General features: G+C 42.7%; 1 protein-coding gene across 6 annotated transcripts in view; it reads right to left on the minus strand.

The window, feature by feature from the left end:
• Nucleotides 1-22,133, minus strand: part of LOC116428526 (uncharacterized) — a 270,836-nt gene extending 248,703 nt beyond the window's left edge. Inside the window, exon 1 of one of the 6 annotated variants that reach the window (XM_031980237.2) lies at nucleotides 22,011-22,133. The gene's annotated coding sequence lies outside the window, so the exon portion shown is untranslated. Of the gene's footprint in view, nucleotides 1-6,370; nucleotides 7,016-9,361; nucleotides 9,379-22,010 lie in introns of those variants that run through there. The other 5 variants (XM_031980238.2, XM_076372599.1, XM_076372593.1 and 2 more) reach the window with 5 other exon arrangements.
• Nucleotides 22,134-27,277: the final 5,144 nt, after the last annotated feature.

Genomic DNA, 27,277 nt, shown 5'->3' on the forward strand with positions numbered 1-27,277 from the left:
GCGGTAATTGAAATTCAATAAAAAGTAGCTACTGTTTCGAGCATTAGGCTTGCAAACAAGATTTATCGCGTTTGCGAAGATTGACGTTTGCACGTTCGTTTCGAATCGTAAGATTAGGCTAACAATTCTGTACGATTATTTTAGAACTATTTTCATCCTTTCGCGAATACCTTTTAAAACCAAATGTTTTATTTTAATAAATTGATTTTAAAATCTAACATATCTCCTAATATTTCTCTACATTTTCATCCTATCATTCATTCCTTTAATAGACATGTCTTCTGCAACACCAGACTTCTATACCAAATGTATTACTTTGGAAAATTCATTCTAATTATAAATCAGTCAGTCGTAATTAATCTTAATACATAATATACCTTTTCGTAAATATCTTCTAACATTGCTTTAGCATCTCTTCATATTCTACCACAGAAAATTCTTTAACACGTTCGCTACCAGCGCTTCTTTCAGTGACGGTCTCCTCAATTATATTTTCTTCAATCCAATAATCCTTCTAAACGAAATATTAGAAAAATGAAACTGCAACGAGTCATTGAGTTCCTAAATATAACGTCGTAGTTTATAATTCCTAATAACAATATCTATTAATTTCATTTATATTATGTAAAATGTAGGATTACAGCCGTCACAAATATGTGACGCTAGTAGCGAACGTGTTAAACCAATTATTTCAGTCTGATGAATTAATTCTAGAATATAGAGTATCTTCTACAAATGTCTCATATCAGCTTGAAGTCACCCTATATAATATTAGAGGAAGTTCATCAGACGTGGAAGTCGTGAATGAAGATGCTCGTGATGGATGGAGGATGCGTGGTTTCCTGGTGGACCAAAAGAACCAGAGAGGCAAGAAGGACGAGCACGTGGCGTGGGAGTTCGCGGGGATGGAGCGAAGGGAACGAAGGAGCACGCGTTGTGGGCGGACCTCGAGGAGCTGGTGGAGGTTCAGGAGGCGGCGTTGGTAGGGGCCACCTCGATAAAACCAGGACTACGAAGGTGAGCTCTGATTCGAACTTTCTCCAGAACGGTACACGCGAACTTTCTTCCTCTTTTGTCGCTGTTGCTCTCGGCGAGATGTCATAAGATTCAAATTAGAATGCGTATTTTATGCACTCGCAATTCGCATAAATAATGCCGTGGACTTTATACATTTATAGCGCGAGAGTGTGACGAGGGTATGCTAATTCTGATGGAGGTTTAATAAATCTCCGTTGCGATCAAACGAGGCCCTGAATTACGAGTACAAATTATCAATTAATTTTAATTACTTACAATGAGATATGGAGGACTTTGATTTGCATAGAAAGGCGTGGTCTACGATGCAAGGAATATGATAATGTAAAAAGGACTGTGAAGTTTCGTCTTTGTCACAAAAACGTTTAATCATTCCACTGACGGTCGTTTCTTCTTAATTAGATTGTGAATTGTGGAAAAGTTTAACTCTTTGCGGACGAACGTCGACATCTCGGCGAGACGAGATGTTCGTGTTTGGAAGACTACGTCGCAAACGAATAATTGAATTACTCGAACAGTAACAGATCAGTGTGTAGTTTCCTTGTTTTCTGTTATTTAACACTATTTTTACAGAAGGTGTCGAAAGACAGCATTTTCAAAACTTAACTTAACTTAACTTAAAATTATTTTCTCAGTTTAATCAGTTTTCCTCAATTGAATTTTGGATATTTCCTGTAACTAATTTATAATCGCTATTTAAAAAGTCGGAAAGTCAATTCAGAATATATGAGTAAGCTTTGAAAATAATTTTATGTTAAAATTTCAAAAGGTAGCTTTCGACACCTTCGGTAGAAACAGTGTTAAGCAATCGATATATAATTTAACTTCATCTGATGATTCTGTGTTTTTCTAAGAATCTTCGTCCGCAAAGGCTTAAACATTTATTAGTATTTTTTTTATAGAAGTGGCTACATTTGAAGATTTTTTGGAGAAGGTACGTTTAGGTTAAAAAACGTGATTTTTATGTTTAGAGGAAGAATAGATAAAGTCGAAATTTGTTATCTGGGAAACGAACGAACTCTTCAACTTATTAAAATCAATCGACCGTGCTGCCTGAGCAAAGTGAATCACTGAAGAGTGAAATTAACTAGTCAGAAGTGTCCTTAAGCTTGTGGGAGCATTGACAGTTTAACGGCGGGTGTGAATGATTTTCCACGAACCGACCTAATTTTTTTTTCGTGAACAGTAAAAGTCATATTGCGTGTGACGAATTAGGTATGCGCAGTAAACCACAGTCACTTGTCCTTGCGCAAAATTATCTGCTCCGTAAAGAGGTTAAAGATTTGAAAAGCAAAACACGTTTAAATAATATATTCCTAGTAACTTTTACAAGTATATTGAAGCAATATTACGGGAAACTTAACAGCGAAAATATTCATTCTTAAAAAAATACATTCGAATACATATTGTTCAAGAAAAGTAAACATTCAGAATGATTTTAAAAACGATACTTTCATGAAACAGTACACATTTATCATAAAATATACTAACATTCAAATTTAAATAATTTGTAAATAAAGTTGTCATCGATTCATTCACTTCCAACTAACAAAACACAAAAGTCAGAGACACATGCACATAAAAAAATCAAGAATACTCAATCAGTCAATTCACCGAAAGAAATTTCCAAAAGTTACTCCAAAAATGATCATCTAAACCGAAGTATCTCTCCCACAGTGTCACAAAAATTAAAAAATTAAAGTACCACGAACATACGCAATGCAACTTACCAAATCAAAATCCAAAAATTTTAAAAACTCAAAATTCCACACACGTAATACGATTTAACACTAACGATACCGGCACTTTCCCTACAGTAACTAGTCAAACAACTAGCTACACAATATGGATAAGTAAATTAGACGATACACGTCTTCGAGTGGAAACAGAAACAAAAGTGACGATGAAAATTGAAACACCAATTAAGCCTACAACATAGTAATTGATATAAAATTAAATGAACAAAAGGAAACGCTGAATTTTAAATCCGGTCATTTGACCGGTTCCCGGTGCGGTTAGTGTTAATAAATTTTCTCAGCGTCGTGTCCATTGACTCGGCTCGCTCAATAAGACAGCAACAGCCCGAGGAAGAAAATCTGTTCGACGGAGCGACGTAACCGATCCTCTAATCACTTTCTCCGGCTGCCCTTTGGAGACCGGATCTGCATAGAGACGCGGCTGATTGCTCGTAATTAGCGACGCGTGGCCCGCGCCCACGCCGGGTCATCCTCGAGGCGGGCGAGGAGGACGATCCCCGCTAACGAACCGTGGTCTAAGGTCGTTCACGAGCCACGCGTAACCTACGATATATACCTACGCACCTATGCACCCACACGCGAGGGAACGAGACACGCTCGGCCACTTCTCCGCTGATCAACGTGACGATTCACTCCGGCCGTCGCGGACGATGTTTCTTGTCTCGTCGCCGCGGCGCACCGCGCGACGCTGATTTTCTTGCCGGACAAATTTCAGTTATTGTTGTCGACGCGACGCGGCTAACGGGACACCATGGCGTTACGTCCCCGCAAATTGACGCGCGGAGTTTTTCCCCCGGACGTGTTTAGTGGCAATATAATTCTGTATATAACTTGATCCGAGCGTTTGAGAGCTTCAAAGAAATATAATAGAGGAGGAAGATGAACGATGGAAGTTTTCATTTATGTTCTTTGATGGCTCGGGTAAATTGATTGAGTACTTGGCTTGGTATTATGGAGTTAGTAATAATTGTATCTGCGATTCTGAGGTTTCTAAACACTTCACTTTTAACCAGTGAAGATTGTAAATATTGTATTATCGATATGTTATGTATACTGTTGTATATTGCCGTGTAACGCGTCTAAAATCTACGAAATTTCCTAAATTTATAGGTCACAGTTGTCTGAAAATCTTCAATTTCCTATAAATGTCTTGTGTTATAGTTTCTTATTAACCGTTCCTTTCACCGGCATACAAATTCCGATCGTTAAATGAAAACGATCTCTAAAACAAGCAATTACCATTAACCGTTTCGTCTTGAATCATCTCGAAAAGAATATTTTTTCACGAAGAACAGGGTATTTAATGAAAACATATAACCCGCTGAAAATCCGCCGATTTTTACAATATCGTAACGCCGATCGTGACACTTGGCTTGTTCGATTCTAGCGCGATTTAATTATATCGTCCATCAACCGGACAAAACGAAGCCGACGTGTTCCCGAGTAATACCCGAGAATGGAATCGGATTCATCTGGTCGGCGTAAAAGCATGAAACGGATTACTATATACCGAAGCACGACACAATAATGAAGCGCTTTCGGATCGGAAGCGGCGTTTATCTAGGATCAGCTTATGAAGCGCCGAACGGCCGCTCGTTGCTCAAGGGATAACAGTATTAATCACGAGGCTGAATGGTCCCCTTGATTGCCCGTCGACTTCGTTTTATTTACGATTACGCGATACCGTCGTTTACCCCCGTAATTAATCCGCGAGCCGGCTTCTAAAAGTCGATTATTTACAGAACGCTCTCGTAGACCGTCGGGGATCGCGACGCGATTATCGAACCCATCGGCCTTCGTGTTTTACATTTTAATCTGCTGCCCCGCCGGAATGAAGTGTGAAGTCGAAATAGATTATCGGGATCGGAAATGCGAGGCAGCCGCGCTGATCGATTGCGTGGCGAATCGATCTGCTCCGAACGGATTGCCCGCGATCACAATGATCGTTGGACTACGGAAATTCATGGATTTATGACCGGTAATGATAGTTTATGCGCAACCAGTAACATTTTAAATACATTGGAAGAATAATTCTTAGTTGAAACTTGGATTTCGTAAAAGATTCTGTGTTCCTAGTATTTATTTATTGGCGGACGTGAAAGAATTGAAGATAGAAATCGGTTCATAGGTCGAAAGTTATGTATTTACGCGAGTATGAAAAATCAAATTTTGCTAAAACTACATTTTCTACGAAGTAATATGGAAAATTTCGGTTGTAGGAGAATTTAAGTTATAATAATAGAATGAAAATGTCTTTACCAAAGTGAAAATAAACTTAATATCGAAAGTGATTTAAACGAAATTATTTTGTCCCAGATATTAACGAAACGAACGTCACGGAAATGATTTGAGAGCCCGACGTGTGAAAGCGAGGAGATACTCTGAGTAAGATAATCATTTTTCATTTCTGAATAAATAAATTGTAACGCTGTGTAAGTTAGGGACTTTATAAAATTCAATGTAAATAAACGAATCACCGAATAAATCGCAATTTATATCATCGTACGGTGTTCCTTGCGCGCCAGCATTTAATGTCGGGCCATTTTCAAAAACATTTACTCAGCGAGGGTAGATTTTCCCTTTGATGAGAAAGATAGTCCATTATCGGGTGAAATTATCTCTTGTCGACGGCGTCCGTTAAACGCATGGGCAAATGTCGCTCGTAAATCGGCGTTAGTACCTAGTAACATTACTCCAGATGCGGTGCTTTCTCTCGGAACGCGAGTGTCGCGCATTACAGTCACCATGATGAATGTAATGACAATAAATTATTCCGGATATCGGCAGTAAAGCCGCTTTATCGCGCGGCCGTACGTAACCGTGGCTTCCATTAAGAAAGAAATCGGTTTCGCAGGCCGGTGTATCGTTCCGCTTGAAGCTTTTATTCAGACAAATTGCTTCTACGTCTCAGAGTCTTTTCACCGGCGTCATTTTTCCCGTTCCTGTCCGTGCAACTCCTTTTTCAGCAGTCCGCGACATTTCGTGGATGTTTTCATACTCAAAAGTCTCTTTTCGGTTAATAATTATTGTATTCCACAGATTTCTATGTATTCTTTATTGTTTCGATTTTGTAAAATATGACGAAATTTTGCTATCAATAAAAATGAACAATACTGGAATCTATTTTTGTAAAACAATCAATGAAAACCGGGATCTGTATGAAACTCCGCAGTATAATTTTGAAAATTCATTAAAATTCTCATTTTTGGGAAACGTTGACAACAGTGTTTGACGTGAATTTTTGGTAAAAGTATAAGTAAATATCCATGCAGAAATTGTTTAAATGAATCGAGAGACATAATTTTCAGAGATACTTCGAACTGTATAAATTAAATCTTTTTTATAGCTACCGACGATTTCAAAAAACATCAATCTACTAAACAATCATCGATCTAAGTACTTCCAAAAACAACTATCCAAACAACTCTCCTCAATAATTAAATTAAACACGAACCATCTCAAACTATCAAAGATCTCAAACCGAAAACCCTAATACTTCCAAATCAACCTCCAAAATCGCCGATCTCGATCTCAACCGAAAACCCAAAAGCAAATCGGACCCCACTCCGAAAACTCACAGAACATCCTCCGCGATCCCCACAATCAATTGAACAAAGCCCAGCCAATCGTCATCCCCTCGAGATCCGAACACCCCGAAATCCCCCGAAAGCACCAGCCGTCCTTCACATCCAGCACGTCCACTCTCATCCGGATCCGAATCAGCTCGAGCCCCAGCCTACATACGAATCGCACGGGCCGTGATCGTCCGCCACGAACAACAACAGGCTGCTCCATCAGTGTGGCCGGCACCCAGCGACCGTTGTAAAGATCAAATCGATGCGTCGTTACACCGTGTCACGAGGCTGCACTGCGCGGCTGTGCATGCGTCCGCAGCACCAGATGCACTCCCGTGTGTCCGCACACGCGGTACGTGTCTCTGCACGTATACACCTCGCACACGAAGACAGGCGTGTGCACGCGTGTCGCACTGTTCCGGCGAACGTTCACCGGAACCGAACTGTGTCAAGGCTCCCCGGAAACCGGAAGACGCGTCTCAGCAACCCCCGTCCGCGGGCCGACGAGAAATCACGGAGAAAGGAAAACGAGGAAACGCGACGTGAAAAATTGCCGGCGCTTTTTTCCCTACCCCCGACGGACGGTCACGCGAGCCAGACGACGAGAGTCGACGGTCGAGAGACTCGAAGCCGGAGTCGAACGCGAGGCAGAGGCGAGTTTCTAGGTACAACTGGTAGGGGTCTGCGCGGGGTCTTGGGAAGAGCTGGAAGGGAATAAGGTCGAAGGTCAGGGCTATGCCGTACGACCCGTGACCCCTGACCCTCTCGATCCCTCCGACCCGGCTCGATCCGCCACTCTTCGCTCCCCGCCAAGCCGCTCTTTCTTCTTCTGCGTTCACATCTCTCCCTCGCTCCCCGCGCGCGCGCGCCGCCGCCGTTTAAACGCCGCAACAGGCGTCGTTTTAGACTCGCACTTCTTTTTCTTCGCCGCACTCTCTCGGTTCATGTGGTTTACGAGATTGAGTTTCTGATTTGATTTTTGAGGTTTGGATAGGGCGCGGGGTGTTTTGCAGGGATTTCTCGTGGGATGAGATGATGTTGCTTCAGGAGGATGAGTTTGGAGATTCGTCGGGGATAGTGGGTTCGGGTTGTATTCGTTTTAGTGGTGTTCCGTGGGCTTGGTTTTGGGAACCTTGATTTTTAGGATCGAGATAACTGAGTATAGCGTAATCTGAATTTGAAATGTCTTTTTAATATGTTGGTTTAATATGATTTAGGAAAATGTGGAATGGGGAATTATTTTTGAAATAATACGAGTTTTCTATTTTTCTTTTCTAAGTGATTTTAGGAAATGTACGTTACGTGAGCATTTTTCGAGAAGAGGATAATATGCTAATACAATGCGATCTCTATAAAATACGAAAATAACTGATGAATTGAACGAAAGGGAATATTCACATTCCGAAGAATACGGGATAATTATTCCTCGCGTCCGCGCAAATCTGAATATCTAGATCACGACGGAGCACCAGCAAAAAGGAACGAGCAAGAACTCGTGCTTCATTTCCATTGTAATAAACCGTACAAAACAAAATTCCTTTTGTCCCAGTGTTGTCACAAGAAAACCGACGCGGATAAACGATACGAGTGTCCGGCGCAAAACCACCTGCGATCGGTTGTACACGCGAAACTTCGGATCGGGAAGCAGGAGGCAAAAAGAGGAAGGCAGAAAAACTTCGTTGGGAACGTTCTTCTTACGTAGAGGATCGCGGTTGAGAAATGCGATATTTTTGCAGCGATCAGACCGGGATCAGGGCCGTGTCGCGGCGGCGACGTCGGTAACGGCTCTGTGTCCGTTTCGCGTTTGAGAGCGTTCAGTGTCCGGCCGCGTATGTGAAAGTGAGCCACTTAATATGGATGTGTGCGGAAGACCCGCATCGGACCTCTGAACCCATGACTCCTGCATCGGGACCATCAGTGGCGGGCCGACCGGCCGACTGGAACGCTTGAAAAATTTCACGTTACGCGACCGAGTGCGGCCAATTATCGTATACTCGCGTCATACTCCGACATTTGCCAGCCTCACTCCCACTTCGACGCCCGTCTAATTACGAGTTGATGAGGTCAATCGATCTCCTTTCATCGCCGGCGCGATCTTTGATAACAGATTCTTTGTGGATTTCCAATTTGGATTTATTCGAGTTGTTTTATTTCTAAGGTTTACTGCGTCGAGATAAAATGATTGCATCGAGAGCGATTATTTGTTAATATCGTTCGTTTGAGGATGATTTGTCGAAAATGAATATAGGAATAAAATGAATATTTTTAGGTGATGGTCTTGATGAATTAATGGTTGGTTTTTCTGTTGCTCTTTTTAGCGTTGATTTTCATTGCTTCTGGGTTTGTTGAACGCGTGGATTGTTATTCTGGTTATGTTTTGTATTTTTTGTATAGATTGGATGAATTTGTAGTTGGACGCTTTAACTTTACTGATTTCCTTTTAACTGAATGTATAATTAATTCGTTGAATTGGATTGAATAGGCTCTTTACTGTACTGCGTGTAAGTGAATACAGATAAGACGGAATACTAATCTAAATTTGAATCGACGTGAAACTGTGGTTTTGCAAACTTACACGACAGACAATGTCATTTATAAAAGAAATTACCGAGGTTATCAAATCGTGTTTGATAAAGCTTTCACTGTTTCAAATGTTGTTGAACATACTGTTCCATTCATAGGATGAGTGACCTTATTACAAAATTCATGAGATTATAATTCTCCTCTATTGACGTAAACGATTTTAAAAGAAATGTAATCGGACTCGATTAAATTGAATCTACCATCCAAACATGTAACGAATAGAAATGAAAACAATTCGTTATAAATTCTTTACCCGTTTAATTGTCGCTCAACGACGATAAATTTTATTTCGTTTCATCGCGAACGAAAATAAATCTACCGAGAAGCTTAATTAATTTCTTAACGAAGTAAACTAAACGACTATAAATAATTATGAGCAATAGATTAGAGTGTGTGTATTGTGTTACATACATTTTATGGAGCAGCGTATATATCCGTCGTTCAAGCAACGAACCGACCGCATTTCGACTAAGTTTTCGGACAAAAGTCAACGCTGCTCACGCAGCGCGCTTGGGAACTCGCGACGTGACCAGCTCGATCGCTCCGCGACCCTCATCGACCCGAGTTCGCGAATCTCTCGACAGAGAAATGCAGATTCCCCGAGCAGATTAAGTTCTGAATAAACCTTAATCGTGCTTCGCTGCCTACTACGCGACTGCATTTTCTCATCGAGAAACGCTCGTCGGTTTAACGGCTTAATTTTAACTCCTCCGGTAATAAATACGTTGTATGTTTCAGCTATCCGATTTTAATACTGAAAGACCGCGCGTTTCGTTGCTATTTTTAAACAAGCGATTAAGTTTCCTTTAAAATGGAATAATGCAAATTCTTAATGAGCTGTGCTAAAGTTACTAGCATGACAAAGGACAGTATGACATTTGTGTTTTTGCATTGTTCGAATGTTATATTTCTTTGTATTCTGTTGTACGAATATGGGAATTGTTTTTTTCAAATAATAAATGGGGATTATTTATAGTGTTTGTAGTTGATAAATAGATATTTTATAATGTATTCAGAGATGTTAATTAAAATGTGCATAGGTAATATGGATAAAAATGACTTATAAAATAAACATGAGTTATATTATTCGAATATGCTATCTTGTTTTAATTATCATAATAAAGGCTGGTATTATATATGAATATTACTGTGTGGAATGTTGGAAATAGAATTTGTTACATTACTATTTTATCTTGTAGGATAGTTAATATTGTAAATAATTAATACTCCATATATGTGTGTAAAATATTTGCATAATCGTAGATCAACAAATATTACATCACTTGTACATCTCGGTTAATAAAGAAAGGGCGATGAAGTAGTTCGAGTCGGTTCGTGGTCAGACGTATTACAATACTAAACCGATCAATTGATTATCCTTTTACCTTTCTTCGAACGTTTCTCTCTTTATATTTCAATGAATATCAAATTAATAATAAACTTTAATTTATCAATTCTAAGGGACAGCTCATGTAATGCCAGGAAACTAAACGTTTCACTTATAATTGAATAAAAAGTAATTAATAACACTTAAGAAATAAACACAGCAAAATCGTCTTAATAAATATCTTATATTGAACGAACAGATTGCTAATAAAATTTATTTCACGAGCTACTGCAAGTTTCAAATTATTCGACGTGCTATTTGAATTATATGTCTGTATTTAAAAAACGATTGTCTTAAGAAGAAGGAAACAAAGAAATAAAGAAATTAATATTATTAATATATAAATCGAAGTGCAATGAAAAACTTTCTTCCATTTAACTTTCAAATAACAGATCAAACATAAAACAGACTACACTGGAATAATAAACTAACTTCATCCTAAGTGAAGAAATATTATTAGTTATTAGCGACGAAAGAGAAACATTGCAACGTGAACTCGCATTCCCACGTTCCTCGGACTTAATTAATTTCCGTGTCTGAATAATTAAAACGATACCACGCGATGCATTTTCCCGCATCATGCAACCGAACGCAGCACCGCCGAATCGAATGCAGAAAGGTAGAAGAAAAAAGAGCTCTCCCTCGATCCCAAGACTACTGAACGGAAATATATGAACTGGTCAAAATAAATGGTTCACCGTGCACGTTCCTATAAATATCGGGCTTCGACAACTCCAAAGAAACGAGAAGTCGGTAGGTACTTTCTTCGTAACACGCACGGGCTCACGCAGAGTTGACGATCCTACGTTGATTCCTACGACGTGAGAACGAGGATACCTAAAGCGTCTCGTACACTTGGAAATTATGTTTATTAACATTAAACACTAAATTATTATTACACGTACGAAACATAAATAATTATTTGAAAACGTTAAAGCTATGATACAAACGAAAGCAACAGAAAATCTCGTAATTAATTAACTGAAACGACTACGGGATCATTACGATAAATCATAACTTTCCAATCTCCGTTTTATCAAAATAATAACAACCACACCACCAAAATTCAGATAACATAATTCGCCCTAGAAATTACAGAGTAAATTCCTGCCACAGCATATCTACTCTAATTTCGTTATCCAAAATATCAGAATGTTAACCTCAACTTTCCAATTCCATTTCACCAAATAAATGACTACAACATAATTAAACTTAAAAATTCAAATCATTCCTCATTCAATACTCAACATAAAGCAAATTACTCCCATTTCTAATCCAATAATCACCATACCAATTCCAATAAATACCACTAACAAAATCAAAATATCATTCAAACCTCTCCACAAGGAAATCCCTGAATGTAGATTTCCAATGCACTATAAAAGGCTCCCACTGCAAAAACCCCTTGCACTCGACGATATTTTCCTTTACAAACATTCATTACTTTCTGACGAAATATTAGCAATATTATTTGCAACTTACATAAAGAAACATCTCGCATAAATTATGAGGCAGAATTGTTTTATTTCTGTTTCACGTGTTAACATGTCACACCTTATTCAACATTTTACGTTGATGTTTTTATTTCACAATTTTGCTGCGTTCAATCAAATGGCGACCGATAGTCGCCTCCCGAGTGCAAAGGGTTAAGTGCATACCGAGCTTAACCGTAAAAGTCGACGGAGGGTGCACAAGCTGGAAAAAATCGAGTGGCAACGAAGGATTTCGATAAACAGGTACGACATCAATATTTATCGTGGCCCTGGTCCCGTGTACCACCTCGCGTCTGCATCCCCGTTAATCATACGCGGGTCCCTAGCACGTAAACGCCGCCGGCTCTACGAATTGATGGTTCCTAATTAAGGGCCAGCGGCGCAATTAATGAGACGCGCTCTTTTAATTGCGACGATCAATAAAAGGGATGGGGTGGGGGAGGCCCGCGGGGCCCAGTGTCGCCCGATAAATGTTTTCGTGCTACCGTATCTGTGTACGTACCGGGCGGCGTCGATCGATTTGAAACACCCCGGGCCCCGGCCTATGCGGAGGCCACCGGAATTTCTCAAATCGACTTCCGTCCGGCTGCTCGTTAATTACTGGCCACCGCTTTTAATCCGTTGACCGGCGATCGCGGGCCCCGATAGCCGGACCATTTCTTTCGGGCCACGTTCTGTCGGTACACGACTCTGCGGTCGGGCCGGAGAAACGTGCTGGAAAGTGGAATCGGTTCATCATGGGAAAATCGGGAGCATTGAACTGTTGGTTCTTTGGTTGTTCGACCCTCTGCACCCCGACTTTCTTTTGTACTCTTCATCGGTGACTCTGCATTATCACGATATTTTATTTGAAATGGATTTTAAGGAATGCTTAGTTTCTAGAGGTTAGTGTGAACGATTGTTTTTATTAATAATATTGAAAATATAATAATATAGTATATTTTAGGAATATCTTGACAAAGAAGCACACCTGTGAATAAAACTGATGTCGAGTCATGATCCACGTAGGAGCGCAAACGGTTGACATTGAAACTACCGGATAGATCAAAATGACTCATCCCTGATTTCTTCATTTCGCAATTATTAAACCTTTGCACTCGGAAGTTTCTCACTAGAAATATTTAACAGTTTTTGACAAGACAAAGACGATATTCTTTGAAACTAACTCTAAGGGAAATCATAAGTACATTCTGGAACAAAGCTATTTTATTCCAATATTTCACGTATCGAGACATTACACAAAGGTCAACATTAAATATCAGATTTTATAGTTTCACTGCGTCCAATCAAATGGTGACCGAGAGTCACCTCCCCAGTGCAAAGGATTAAAAAGATAACGCATGATTCTATAAGAAATTATTAAGGAAGTTGATTTAGCGATACGCAAACTGGATCGTAAATCAATTAAAGTCTCGATACATACACTCTTGAAGTTTCTATAGGGGAATTTTAAAAAGTCAATTTAATTGCTCGATAAGTTTAGTGTTAACGTTTTGTGGTATAGATTTTGTATCTGTGTGGTTACTGTGTTTCTGTATTAGTGTGTTATTACAATGTTTTTTTGTATCGTTGAGTTGTGTTTCATGTTATGTTAAAATGAAGTGGAGTGTGAATGAGTAATAAAGGTGAAGTGATATAATTAGATAGTGGATGGTTAATAAGATTACAATTAGAACAATTGGGAATACAAGGAACCTCGAAACAGAGCGTTTCTCATTCACTGTAATTGCGTTAATTAAAAGAAGCAGCGCAATCGCACTCTCCTTACACAATTGTTCCATTCAAGGTCATTTTACATTTCAATTCAACGCTCTTCGAATCGAGCGATTCAATGTTATCTAAATCACTCTTCCATCTCGTTAAAATGCTTCACGGTCTACTTCGCGGGGACACTGCAGTTCGCGTTAAAGCGCGTCAAAATCGAATATACTCTTTTCAAAAATTCACACGAAACCGGCCAGCGTCGATAAAAAAGAAAAAGGAACAACAACGACGATGTATAAAGGGGTCTCGCCGCATCAATCAAGGAAATAATCGTTGAAAATCAATTTACACCGCATTCATCATTCGCCGGGCGAACCGATTCATCATCGACAGATCCTAATTACCGGGTTGGCGCGGCGAATCATCTGGTGTAACGGTAATAATTAGTCAACCTCATGAATATGCAAACCGCTCGCGAAATGATTAAAGTCAGATTTCGCGTAATTAAAATCCGCCTCGATTTTTCTGCCTTCTCCGCCACCCTCCTCCCACCGCCCATGCTCATTCCCGCCCCTCGTGAACACGCCTGGCGCGCGGCGCGGCGCGGCGGCGGTTACCAGGCGATCCGAGTGATGAACAGTCTGCAAAAATAACCGGCCGCGGCACGAACACGCGTTCATTAAACAAACTTGAATTATGCACGGAACCACGCGGTACGTAAATCAAACGCGGCACAAGGTGTTTGTATATTGCCGCTGGAACTTCTCAATTTGACTTCCGTTCCCGTGGTGGCCGGTAATTGCGGCTCCTTAAGAGGGGAGACGAAGACATCGTCGCGCAGGCCCGGCTCGCCCTCCCCCCCTTCCCTGGCTTTTCTTAATTGGACCGCGATAGACTGGTCTGCGGAATATACAAGATTAACCGGCGTACAAGGTACACGCTGCGAATTGTCCGGAATACCAATTATTCCGTGTCGCTCGGGTATCGCCGCCGCGGCCCTCCGATTCACGAATAATGAGCACGGAGGGGGATGAAATTCGGTGATCTCGGTCCCTGAAGAATGGCTACATTCTTCCGATGCGGCCCGGGAATCTTTTACTAACTGAAGCGGTGTAAACGTTCCGTGTACCGATTAATCAACGTTGCTTCTGCCTGGGTTTCTCGATGGTTTTTATGTTATTGTTAATTGCTTCCTTAGGTTGCCAACAGTGTCGAATGATATTCACCAAGGTTTCGAGTTGTGGGAATGAATTTATGGAAGTATTTTCAGATTCGAGTAAAGGTAGGAATCTTGGAGAAGATTAATAATTGTCATTCAATATTCTTTGTAATATCTGCGTTTAATAAAATCTACTCATTAGAGCGTTACGAAAATTCTAAGTTTCATTTGTTGCAAAAGCACTGATAAAACTACCTTCTCCATCTGTAATTCAAAATTAATTTACCAAATTACATTACTAAGATATATTTTCCATCGAACCATTTTACAACTACAACAAATTACCCGAGCCTATAGAAAACACTATTTCTAATACTCGAAAACCGAACGAGCAAACGTTCCGAGCGAAAAAACAATGTACAAAGTAAGTCCCATTGTTCGGCGCGAAAGGAATAGTTTACGACGCGTGACACGTTGGTCAACGAGAAGTCAAGGGGGCGATGCGCGCGCCGCATCGGGAATTTCAAATCGTCGGCGGATCTAGACACTAGAGAGATAGGAGGGTATCGTCTGGAACTCGGGGAGCCCGGACAGATCGGCTTCTTTTTTGACGAGAGGGGGACCGGGCGGATCGAGACGAATAAATTCCGCTCGTGACAAAAGGAGAACGCTCTTATACGAACCTAATAGCCTCTGTTGGCTACCGCGGGGGACACACACGCCGAATCTGTATTCCTCTCTCCTGGAACCTGGACGAAATAACGACCCGACGTCCCTCTGGCTCTGACCGGGAGAGGACTCGCCCTTCAATCCGGCGGAAAGGTAAAACCCGCGCAGGTGGCACGATCTCGTCCCGAGAACGAAACCCCTGAATTCCGTTTCCCATAATTTAGTGGATCATGCAAATACAGGTATACAAATTTCACTGGATGCCACTGCGGAGCCTATTGTCCATGCTGACCGAGCTACTGGGTTTCATAGAAAAGAACAGCCGTCGTTATAGTTTCTTTTATGTTTCAAAAATGAATGTACTTTTTGCAGGGTCTTTGGAGGAACGTGGTGACATGTGTTAGAACTTGGGATTTTAAAAGGAAGTATTCCGTTGTGAGAATAGGTGGACTTGATTCATGGAAATATTTAATTGCGTGAATCAATACAAATTGAACATTAATGAAGTATATAATGAGTGATTCTAAGTTACATTCTTTACTGTATAAGCAGTAAAGGACATATCCTTTTGACCACATGATTATGGATGAGTTCTTAATTGAGACATTGCTAGTTTTTCTCTCTCGTATAATCAACAACGGGGAATCACTTGACAAGAAACTTTTAGTTACTGGCATTCGTTTCTTCTACAGTTGTCCATGGTTTTCTATGGCTTTCTTTAAGCACTATACTTATTTAACGTTTATCTCATTTTGATCTATTCTAATATTCCTCGACTATACCTTTAACCTCTATTCAATTCAAAGATTAAATTCCAAAATTCAACTTCCAACTTCCAACCTTAAACTTCGTAAAACTTCTTTAACACCGCCAAAAACACGAAGTCTCCCTTTTTCCTAATAAAACACCGCACGCACCGAAACCGCACGGCGAACCCCGTCAAGCATCCGGTATATTTAGAACCTTAACCGAAAAACCGAAGGTGATTCCCTTTCTTCTAAACATCCGGTGTCCGGAGGCATTATTCCCGACCTGTCAGCATCTTCAATCGAGGACAGCGCTGGGACTCACGACAGTGGTGGGGGAAGGACACGTGATCCCCGGTGTCCCGACGGGATCGTCGAACGATCCCGTGTGCGCGCGGGGTCCACGGGGTCCCCGGGGTCTCGCCGGGGCCCGATGTAAATGAAAAATGTAAATTGGTCCGATTGCCCTTACCGATCGCGGCCTTTCGGCCCGGCGAGACCTCTCTGTCCGTGAGCGGAAAAAAGATCTAAAACGTTTTACGCGGTCCCCGGGCTCGGAGAGGAAAGGCCGGCCCGGCGGAGGGAGGCCAGGGAAGAAAAAGAGGAAGATGCAGCCTTTCGCTAGACTGAAGAGACAATGCCATTGTTTTTAGACTTCAAAGGGACCTGGCCGCTCGCGAACTGGGCCTTTGCTTTCGCCGTCGCTCCTAAATTCTTCTACGTCAAGCCACACGGTCCCCGTAACCGCGAATCCCTCTCCGCTTATCCCTCTCCCTCCATCCCACCCCCTCTCACTCTCGCTCGCTCTTTCTCTTTCTCTTTCTCTCTCCCACTTCTTCTTCCAACCCCTTTTCTTACTCTCTGCATTATGTACGAATACTGCCCGAAGGGACGTTCGTTAACTCTCACGAATGGGATGCGCTCCTTGGTGCACTCCTCCCTGCTCATCCCTCCTTCACCCCAGCGAATCTCTCTTTCTCCCGCGCTCCCTCTCTTTTTCTCGCTCGCTCGGTCTCGATTCGGGTGGATTTTAATTGGTCCCCTTAATTGGCGTGCTACGGAACCGGGAACGGCTAATTATGATAAAAGTTTTGCGGGGTTTATGAACGAACGAACTGGAAGAGGGATTTATAATGGTCCCGGTGGATTTCCATGATTATTGCTTCGTAAGATTTGATTATTATTCTTCCTGTTTTTTTCGCGTTTTGAAATTATATAGGATTAATTGTTGGGACCCGCGTTTATGTGCCCGGCCACCGGAGCCAAATAGCTGCACCGGGGCTTTTGTCGTTGGAATAAATTGAAGGTGGGGTGGGTTTTCGTTTGGGATTTGAATTTTCGAGTGTTGATATATTCGGTTACGCGATCGGGGGCTGTTTCTGTGTACGTTTGTTCTGTGGGAAGGTGTGTAACACTCTTGGGATCGTAGTCTTCGCTCGCCTTTTGTCGATGAGTGTCTAACGTTGCGTAATTCTTATATTTAGTTCTTTTAACTGTTTGCTACAGATATTTGAATGAGTTCGGCCTGCGAGAGTTGTCCTTTTTTAATTTTATAGGAGGTCAGTTTAATTAAATGTGTGCACTTCTGTAAAAACGAGATAGTTAACATTTTTAACCCCCACAGAATTCCACCGTTTTTGCCCTGGTCCTCATAAAGAAGCCATTTATCTCTCTAGATCACAGATGCCTGACACCAAGATATTCGAAAGAAAAATAAACGTTAAATAACTTCAGAACAAATTCTCGCACAGGAAAAAACAGAAGAAATACGTTAATTTCCAGCTAAAGTACTAATTCAGTTAAAATCAACACGAATAACCCAACACCCAACACGCGAAGATCACCTCCCCAATCCAGAAAATAAACCTCCATTTCCCAATTAAACCCAATAACAGAAACACTTGCATTCCTTCGTAGTAAAAGCGTACCGCACCCCCTCCCACCCTCGACAATAAAACTCACCCTACCGAACAATAAAATCCGCAGACAACGGTCCCCCAATCCAGCGATCCCCAAAATAATTCCGAACGCTCATCAAACTCCTTACTCGCCATCGTCCGATCTGCCCAATTACTTTAACAACGGATCACCAGCGACAAGAATCGTGGCCAAAATACTCTCGAAGGGTCCGAGGAGTACAGAAAACAGAGCGAGCCGAGAAGAACCAGATGGAAAAAGAAGCCACCAGCCGCAGCGGTAACAGCAGCAACAGCAGCAGCAGCAGCAGCAGCAGCAGCAGCAGTAGTAGGAGTATGGGGATCGAAAGAAGAAACAGAAGAAGAAGAAGCAGAAACGAACACCAGACAAGAATCTCCGCAAAAAGAAGACTCACCCCTATAAGCGCAATCTCCCCATCTCCCCTCTCGCGGTAGCGGTAGAGCCGAACAAGCGGGAGGAGAGCCAAGAACGGAGACAAGAAGGGTAACGAAAAAAGGGGAAGAAGGAGGAGGGGACAGAGACAGCCACTTTGATGCGCATCCGAAGGAGCCGGCGGGCAGAAGCGCGGTAATTGCCGCGCCGCCGCGGCCTCCGCTCCAATAAGCCATGCCATATGCCCTTCGCCGGGCCCCGGTGGCGTGGCGTGGCGCGGAAAGGCCTGCGCGGGCCTAAACCCGGCTACAGGCCGCGCGGGGCCCGCGGATCAGCGTGCGTGAGCGTGCGTATGTAAATGCGTATTGTCTTACTACGCCGATAAAAAGACCTCCGCCGCGCGTTGCGGCGCGGCGTGGCGCGGCATCGGCTGCATTACCGGGCCCCCGCAGTATATTAGCCCTTTGATTTATGCCGGATCGCCATATAAGCCCTACAATGTCCGCGGCGAGCGGAACCGCGCGCGCGAGCGCGAGCGCCCGCTTGTTCCAGCCGCGAGAGGAGAGACCTTAATGTCCCTCACCTCGCCGGCAAAAACTTGTCCTTTTCGAAATTTCGTGGGCCGACGCGACCGAGGCCCCTCCGCAGCCTCGGGGTAACGACTCGGCCGCAGCGTGGGAGACTTTTCGGGAGGACTTGAATGGGGTTTTGTTACGGTTATGGTTGGAATTGATGGGATGTTGGGCGGAGGATGGTTGATGATGAGCATGGTGAAATGGCTGGAAGTGAATTGGGGTTTGTTGGTTTGTTTCTTGATTCTGATGGGATTTGTTGTTTTTAGGATGTTCGTTCGTGTCGGGCGTGATTGTGTTTGAAATTGTGCGAATGTAGTCGGATACGGGGGTTTTTAGGTTTGAAGTTGTCCGAGGTAGGGTTTGGTGATTACGGCGGGGACGTTGATTCATTGAGTCTCGTGTGAGGTTTTTCGGGTACTCGATAAGATGTTATGTAAAGTGAATTAGCGTTGCTGTGTGTCGCGTTTAGTTTATGGATCGTAAAATGATTACACGTGGAAATATATAGAGCTCCCGCGGTTAGAGAAGAACGTACATAGTAGTAATAGGACGGCGTAAGAAGGAGGAAACGGTTTTAACGAAGCAAATATCCCGAAACTAATTTTTATGTTATGATTTATGACGATCTAGATCATTATACATTTCATCATTTTAATAGCTTCTGCGCTGCATTCACTCGGCTAAGACTTTTTAATTGAAAATGAATGGACGAGGAAGGCGTAAACCGGTAGACATGAATGAATTATTTTTCACAAAGCAGCTCCTTTTAAAGTCGACGTTAACGATCGCGCTTTCCATCCTAGCCGGCTCTGAGCACAGGAAAAAGACAAATTATATTAGTCGCAATTAACTAACTGCGAATGACGATTTTATAGACCAGCAACAAGTCGCAAAAATGGCAATTATAGGTTTATATCCCTTATTAGGATTCAATCACGCCGAAAATATAATAAAACGCTTAATTGATCTATACCAAAGTTCCTATTTAATATCTGTTGCAGAAACATAACCATTCGATAAGCGTAAAAAATTAATTATTGAAATGAAACAGAATCCCAGATGCACTCTTGTATCGTCGAATAATAATTACGAAGAGCTGTTCCGGCGAATCGATATTTCTTAATTATTTCGCAAGAAATTATTTTATCACAAAACGAAAGGGTGAAAAGAATAAAGAACGCCACAGGCAATGATTTCTAATTCCCGGCAGATTTCGAGCGCAGTGTGAATGAAGCGCACGCGTCGCTGGGTTCAGTTAGAAAAAAGGGAAGCAAAATGAAGGAAGAAGCGTAAGAAAAGAACGGAGCGGGAAGAACGGTACGCGGGCACCGTGGCGAATGAATAATGCAGCAGGCCGACAAATTTATTAATTGCACGATCTGGATCCGCTGATATTCCCGGGAACATGCAAATCGAGCGGCGAACATTATTGTCCGGCATTGTTCACCGCCTCGTTCGCAACCATATTGGACGCCACGAGCGGCGTAAATCCGCCTCGGAAAGCAAAGAAAACTGCGGGCTCTTAAATTAGTTAGATAAGAGTTTTAACGCTGATCCGTTGCGTACGGCGGCCGGCAATTGTGCCGGCAGAACGCCTCGAGATAACGCGTTTAACGTTGCATTTATTTTCTTCTTTCGAGCCACCTTCCGCTGCGCAGACTAGCCTTTAAGCTCGCCATGTTTATAACGCAGAATTCATTCGACGAGAGTTCTGACGCCATTAAAACAATGTTGCCCGCTGCGATGCGTCCGAAAAGATAAGCCGAAGGTATATGAACAGGCCGCGAGGTTTTACATTGTTTATTTACGAAAAAATTAATTCGACGCGCTGCGCCGAGAAACATTAACTGTACGGTGAATGCGTTGATCGTGCTCTTACTCGTTTACTTGTGACCATAAATAATCGCTTTTTGTGATACCTCCTTTCAGTTAACTTCGTTTATTTCTTACTCGTGGACCTAATACTCAAAAATGTGCAGAACTTTTCAGGCTGTCGGGTATTTATATCGTGTATCTTTTATTTACGAACGTAAGCAATTAATTTTGTAAGAAACTTGTAATGCGATCTTAAGATAGGATATAGATTAAAAATATATAATAAAATTATATATATCAAACTTCGTTCTCGTAGAAAGCCAATTTGATTTATCGAACATCCTTTTAGAAACTAGAATATTCAGTCCGTCCATCGTACACTGTTTCTACTTGTAACACACATCGAGGGAAATACACGCTACTGTCTTCCGTATCAAGTATTAAAATTCCAATCACAAACACGAACCAATAAAAACTATTGCGAACAAAACGGAACACAATCAATACCTTCCAGTGCTGCACATTTTAAAGATACCAACCACAACTGCAAATACCATATTCCACTCCTCCATCGTATACCCAATTCCAAACCATCCCACCTATTCCCATAAAACCACTTACTACTATCTCACCAGCCACGACCGCCAACTATCAACCAACGACAAACCCACGACAAACTCAACAATCACTCAAGCAAAGCTACCAAATCAAACATACCCCCCATCAAACGAGAACTTCCCTCCATCAAGCGGACCCTCCCCAGTTCCCAGTGACACGGGCCGCATCGAAATCTCACGGGATTCCCGTGCAGCAGCCGGCCAGTAAATTATAGCAGTACGTGTCGAACGTTTTCGCCGGACGCGTCCCCGCTTTTTCATCCGGCGGGAGCCCCGCAGCAGGGTCCCCCATCGAAAGAAGCCAGGACTCCGCTCAGGGGCGAGCGGCCCCGCGGGTTCGTGGCGGCGACCAAAGTTAGCGAGCGAGCGAGCGAGCAAGCAAGCGAACGAGCGAGTAGCGTGCGCGCACACACGGAGCCCGGTCGTCGGCGTCCTCCACGACCGGTAGCCTCCTGAGGACCTCGTTATCGGTACGATGTTGATATATGGCGTGCATGCTCCTCCATCCACGCCCTGCGCGCCTTCTTAGCTCGGTGCTCTCTTTGCTGGCGCAGCGGCAGCGGCCGTGGTGGTGGTTAGGCTCACCTTGTTACACACGAACCGCCGCGACGCAACGCGACGCATCGCTCCCGGGGCCCACCTTCTCTCCGTTTCGCTCCGCGGATATTCAGGCCCATTGTTCGGACCGCCCTCTGTGGCGGGACCCACGACGCCGGCCGTTCATGCGATACTGTCTTATTATAAGGCGGTAATATCGGGGGCCCCTCTTGTCTCACACTTGTAGACACGGCGCAGCGTTCTTTATTCTAGCGGGGGCCACGGGTCGTACCCGGGGAAAAAGCAGCGCGGACCGGCGACGCGAGGAGCGGAGAGACGACCCAGGAAGAGGAGGAGAGACGACGGGTCCCGGCGGATTTACTCCGGCGCGATGTTATAAATTTCGCTTCGGACTGCCGCTGAATATAGCCGGCGTTTTGTTTTTTGTTCCTTCATTTTTTGCGCTTCGAGTAGGTTCCTTTTTTTTCTGGCTCTCTCTCTCTCTCTCTCTCTCTCTCTCTCTCTCTCTCTCTCTCTCTCTCTGTTTCTCTCGATCTTTCTCTCTCTTCATCGGTCTCGCCGGTTTAATCCTGGCCCCCGTGTATGATTCTTTTCGGAGTTTAGACACCGAGCAATAATTTTTGCCACCGGTCTGCGGACTCGACCGGCTGATGCGAGGTCGGGGGAGATTTATGGCCCCGCGGGGATTAATGCGAGTTTTTCGATGAGCGCGGTTTTCTTTCGGCGAATCGAGAAATCGATGTGGACTGGGAAACGAGGATTTGGAGGGGGAGCTTGTGGTGGTTTTAATCTTCGTGTGTTCGTTTGATTTTTGTGTTTTGTCGTTGCGATTGAATTTTGTGTTTTTTGTGCGTTCGGATTCGGTGGTTGACGGAGTTTTTTGATGAGCGTGATGTATAGGTTGCGGAGAAATGTATTTTGTAATGTTGGGAAACTAATTCGTGTAATGGAGGTTTAAATTGAATTGAATGGAACGGCAGCGAAACGCGTTAAACGTGTCGTAGATTAAATCGGAAGCATTAAATTAAAGTTAGAACAGAGATTTCAAATGACACGTATGTTATATAGAGATAATGTTCAGTATAGTTAGAACATAAACGGAGTGGTACTTGGAATGAAATTGAATTTGAAAAATATATAAATATGTTTGGCTGGTAGTAGCGTTTTAATGAATATGGTAGTTTTATAGTACCTTCGGGATATGTGGACTTAACACATGTTTTAATCGCTCATTGTGACTGGTGATTACTTTGGTTTAATAACTGAGCTTACCCGGTGAGCCCCGCGTTTGCATGCCTTATTTATTGCACTGAACCTCATTTAACTGATTAATTTATTTTTTACCCATTAACGATTCGTTATTTTCCTTTTTTCTATCTACCCGCCGTGTATATTTACATTATTCGCATTTTATTATTATTTGTTCTCTTTACTTGGCTCGCAAACATTGATATGTGTTGCCCGCAATAAAGACGATATTATTATCATAATTATTATTCAAGAAAAATGTCTTACTACAATTAGAAAATACATTAAACTAACGAATGCAGAAAATGATATGCCTAATAAAATAATTTTTTACACGATGGGATATCATCTATCCTGGAATTTTTCAATATGAAAAACATTTTACAACTCGCAGTTCGAATACTCTTCATCTCCCCAGATGTTCAATGGTAAATTCCATATTCCAGATTATAATAAGTTTTTACAAATACAAATTCTGTTCAGCCTAATAAGTATGACTTACTCATTACTACGAGTTTTCATCAATTCTACATCAATGTACATTTGACGATCAATGAACAAAATACACGATAAATTAATTTAGATTTTACCAATTAAACTTTTCAACTGCACACTTCGATAACACGTAAATAACAAAATACTGTTTAGAAACACAGAACGTTAAAATGAAGTACTCGGTAAACAGAAATTTAGTAATTGCGGTTCTTTTACTCGCCGACTAACGAAATGCATTAAAATCGCAACAACGAAACGAAACATCGACGATTTAAACTGCTCAACATATGAAATGTAATTTCCCAAATTATCAGAGTTTCTCGTCCGGTCTTTTTCTAGGGTAACAATCGTCGAACGCCATTATCGCGTCCTCCACCCGCGCCTGGGAATCAAGATGGCGGGACGAGAAAAAGAAATAAGTCGGAAAACGAAGTCGGTCGGCGCGGAAGGGGAATCCGAGGATGCGCTCAGAGAAAGTAAATACACGTACGAGGAGGGAAGGAACGGAAGAGAGGGATTCATGAATGAAATTGTAACCTGCTGCGCGGCTCTACGATAATGTCCTCTTACGCAACGCGTCATGATCTTCCTGTCCGTGGGTCAACGACATCCCACGAGGCCTTCCACAATGAGCGGCGGTGCTACATAGAGAGCTCAACATTGTTCTAATAATTTTCTATTTAATGAACTCTCTATACTTCCGAGAACTTATTAATCATAAGTAGAATAGTGATTAAAGGAATGTTGTTTGTTTTAGTTTGTATGATGTCAAGCCTAATTAAATGTAAGAAGAGAGAAATAAATTGTTTTTATAAGTTACAAATGATCCAATGCAATTTATATTTTTATGGGAAAATGTCATATGTTTCTAGAACTAGTAGACACAATTTATTTCGAACTTTATGTTCCGGGATTATTTCAAAATAGTATTATTATTAGAATGTTGTCAAACGAAACACAAGTGAAGTTGGTGTTACTTATAGTTTTATGTTAATTGATAGGGAATTGGGAAGGTAAAATGACACCACCCCCGACACACGATGAATGCGCATAATTATGATCGCCACGAGCGAACGAGTAATTCGAGATCGATACTGCGCAAGAGAGTATATATACTATCCTATCGTTAGTATGTCGATGTTGTATAAATTTGAAAGATCAATTATGTTACGTGCATGAGAGCAAAGAGATCGTACGACCAAATGAACCATTATTAGTGATTTATGCTTCTTTGAGGTTTAGAATGGTAAAGAATTCCGAGCAAATGTGCCTTTATCTTCCGTGTATTATTGATAAAGTACAAAACAGGAAATTAATATGCTCTCTTATAGTGTTAGATAAAAGCCAAAAAAGTGGATTCAGTCCTGAAATTATTTACTCTATATATCTACCGATCTAACAAGAACAAGTTACACGAAAGTTCGTAATCCTAAATAACCATATATCAACAATAAACCCGACACGCGCACAATTATAACTTCACAAATAATCCCGAGCGAATCACTCGAAATCCCAACGCACAGCATCCCACCAAACGCTGTCCAACGTCAAAACTTCCCATGACGTCTCGCAAGCAACACCTATTTAAATCTATCCCGCGATAAACAAAACCAACTAAAAGTACCACCCGCAAAAACCTAATGAATCATTCAAACAGCTAATCACCTGTCAAAACCTCTCTCGCATAATCCAACGACAAACAACAAAAAAGCCCTCGAGGAAACGTTTCACCTGCTGCAGCCAGTGTGACCAGTGGTACACAACCTCATCCTTCGCCGCGGGCCTACCTTCCGCAACGTTCGACTTCCATTTGAAACGTCGCGTGACCCGTGGAACACCTAGAAGGCCCGGTACATTCATTAAACCCGTTCGTTCCCGTGAATGATCCCCGGCAGGCCGCGCGGAGCATAAAAATCCTGTTCCATAAAAAACGGAAGAAGGAAGGGAACTGAAGAATGGGGATTCATAGAGGATGGATCGACGGCCGGAACAGCCGGCGAGCAAACAGCTTCACGGTTACCCGGCGTGATAAGAGTCAGCTCGGGGCTAGCCCAGCCTCGGTGCTCGGGACTGCATATCATTTGAGGATAATTAATTTATTTAAAGGCGTAGATCGTTGGCGTGCTGCGCCGCTACTCGCGGATAATGGCGGTTAATGCGAGCGTAGGAAAGCCGGTGAATGAGTTGCGTGACACGTAGGAGGTTTGCGCGGGGCCTCCATGCGAAGATCCTCGTCTTGCCAGGGTACGGGCCTGGACGGACTTCCTGTCCGCGCTCACATGTCCGACTCCCAGCCATTATAGCATCATCCACTACCGGTGCTCGTTGTGGGAGAGTAAGCATCGCTCTCGGCCGGCGCGGCGTCACGTTATGCGACCGCTCGAACGATAGGATACGGCCCTCGGCTCTTCATCTTCCTCCCTGTTTCGCGGCCGACCGCTCCGCCTCTTTCTGCGTCCCGTTCTCTGCACCGCTCCCATTCAACCCGATCCGCCGGCTTCATTCACCGGGCATCGCCGCGGTTCGTGTTCCCGCCGCGAATTCGACTGACCCCGAAACCAACGGCCGCGCTCGCTCGCTCGCTCGCGCGCGCGCACGCCGGCTGGCCCGATTTTTTGCGAATTCGGAAATCGCCAGGACCCCTTGGAATTCTACACGCGATACGCTCCGTTTTTCGGGGTTCACGCGAGACGCATCACGATAGAGCTCCTTCTCGCGTGCTGGACGAGTGTCTTTTCAATGGTTTGCGTTTCAACTGGAGTATACGGATGGTTAATAGAGATTTAATGGGCTTTTTGTTTGGTTCCGAGGCGGAGATTTTGGGTGGGCTTGGTTTTGCTTGGTAGACGGAGTGTAAAAGGTTGCGCGAGGTTTTCTGGCTAGGGAATTGTTAGTAGTTGCATGTTCGCGCGGTAAAGAATTTGTTAAGGTGTTTGAAAAAGAATTTAATAGGATATTAATCATTGAGTGAGAGTTGAAATCAGTTTTGAGAATCTTAGGGGTAGTACAATGAATTACTGTCATTTTTTAATCCCTTTATCGCATCCTGATGCTTTTAGTTTATCAATATTTGACTACGGCGTTTACTACCAATGAAAGTCTCGCGGAGAAAATTCTCGCTTACTCTTTACGACAGTGTTAATAAAATTTGCGTAATGTTTATGGATTATCGCCGTCGTTTGTAATATAGGAAGACTCTCGATAAGGGAACGAATAAATCCTAATAAATGAACGGCGCGATATAGACGCGCGTATTATCCCATAACCGTGTCGTTGCATTACCGAACAAAGGGAGTGCACGCGTAAGTGTGGCCAAGGCGGTTAACACAAAGAACGCGTCATCGGGCGAGAATACGAAATTACACGGGCATTACAAGACACAATGTATTCAAACGAGGCAATAGCGGAGAAAGGACACCTTGTAATAAAATTTTACAACATTCCCCGCGCTAAATTATATTATACTGCGTTCCCCGTGACGCGTTTCTATCGCATAGAGATGTACGGGAGGCTTATCCGTAACGGAAAAGCGTAAAAGACGCGGCGGACAC

Source organism: Nomia melanderi, chromosome 1 (genome assembly GCF_051020985.1).
Source record: "Nomia melanderi isolate GNS246 chromosome 1, iyNomMela1, whole genome shotgun sequence".
Lineage (NCBI taxonomy): Eukaryota > Metazoa > Arthropoda > Insecta > Hymenoptera > Halictidae > Nomia > Nomia melanderi.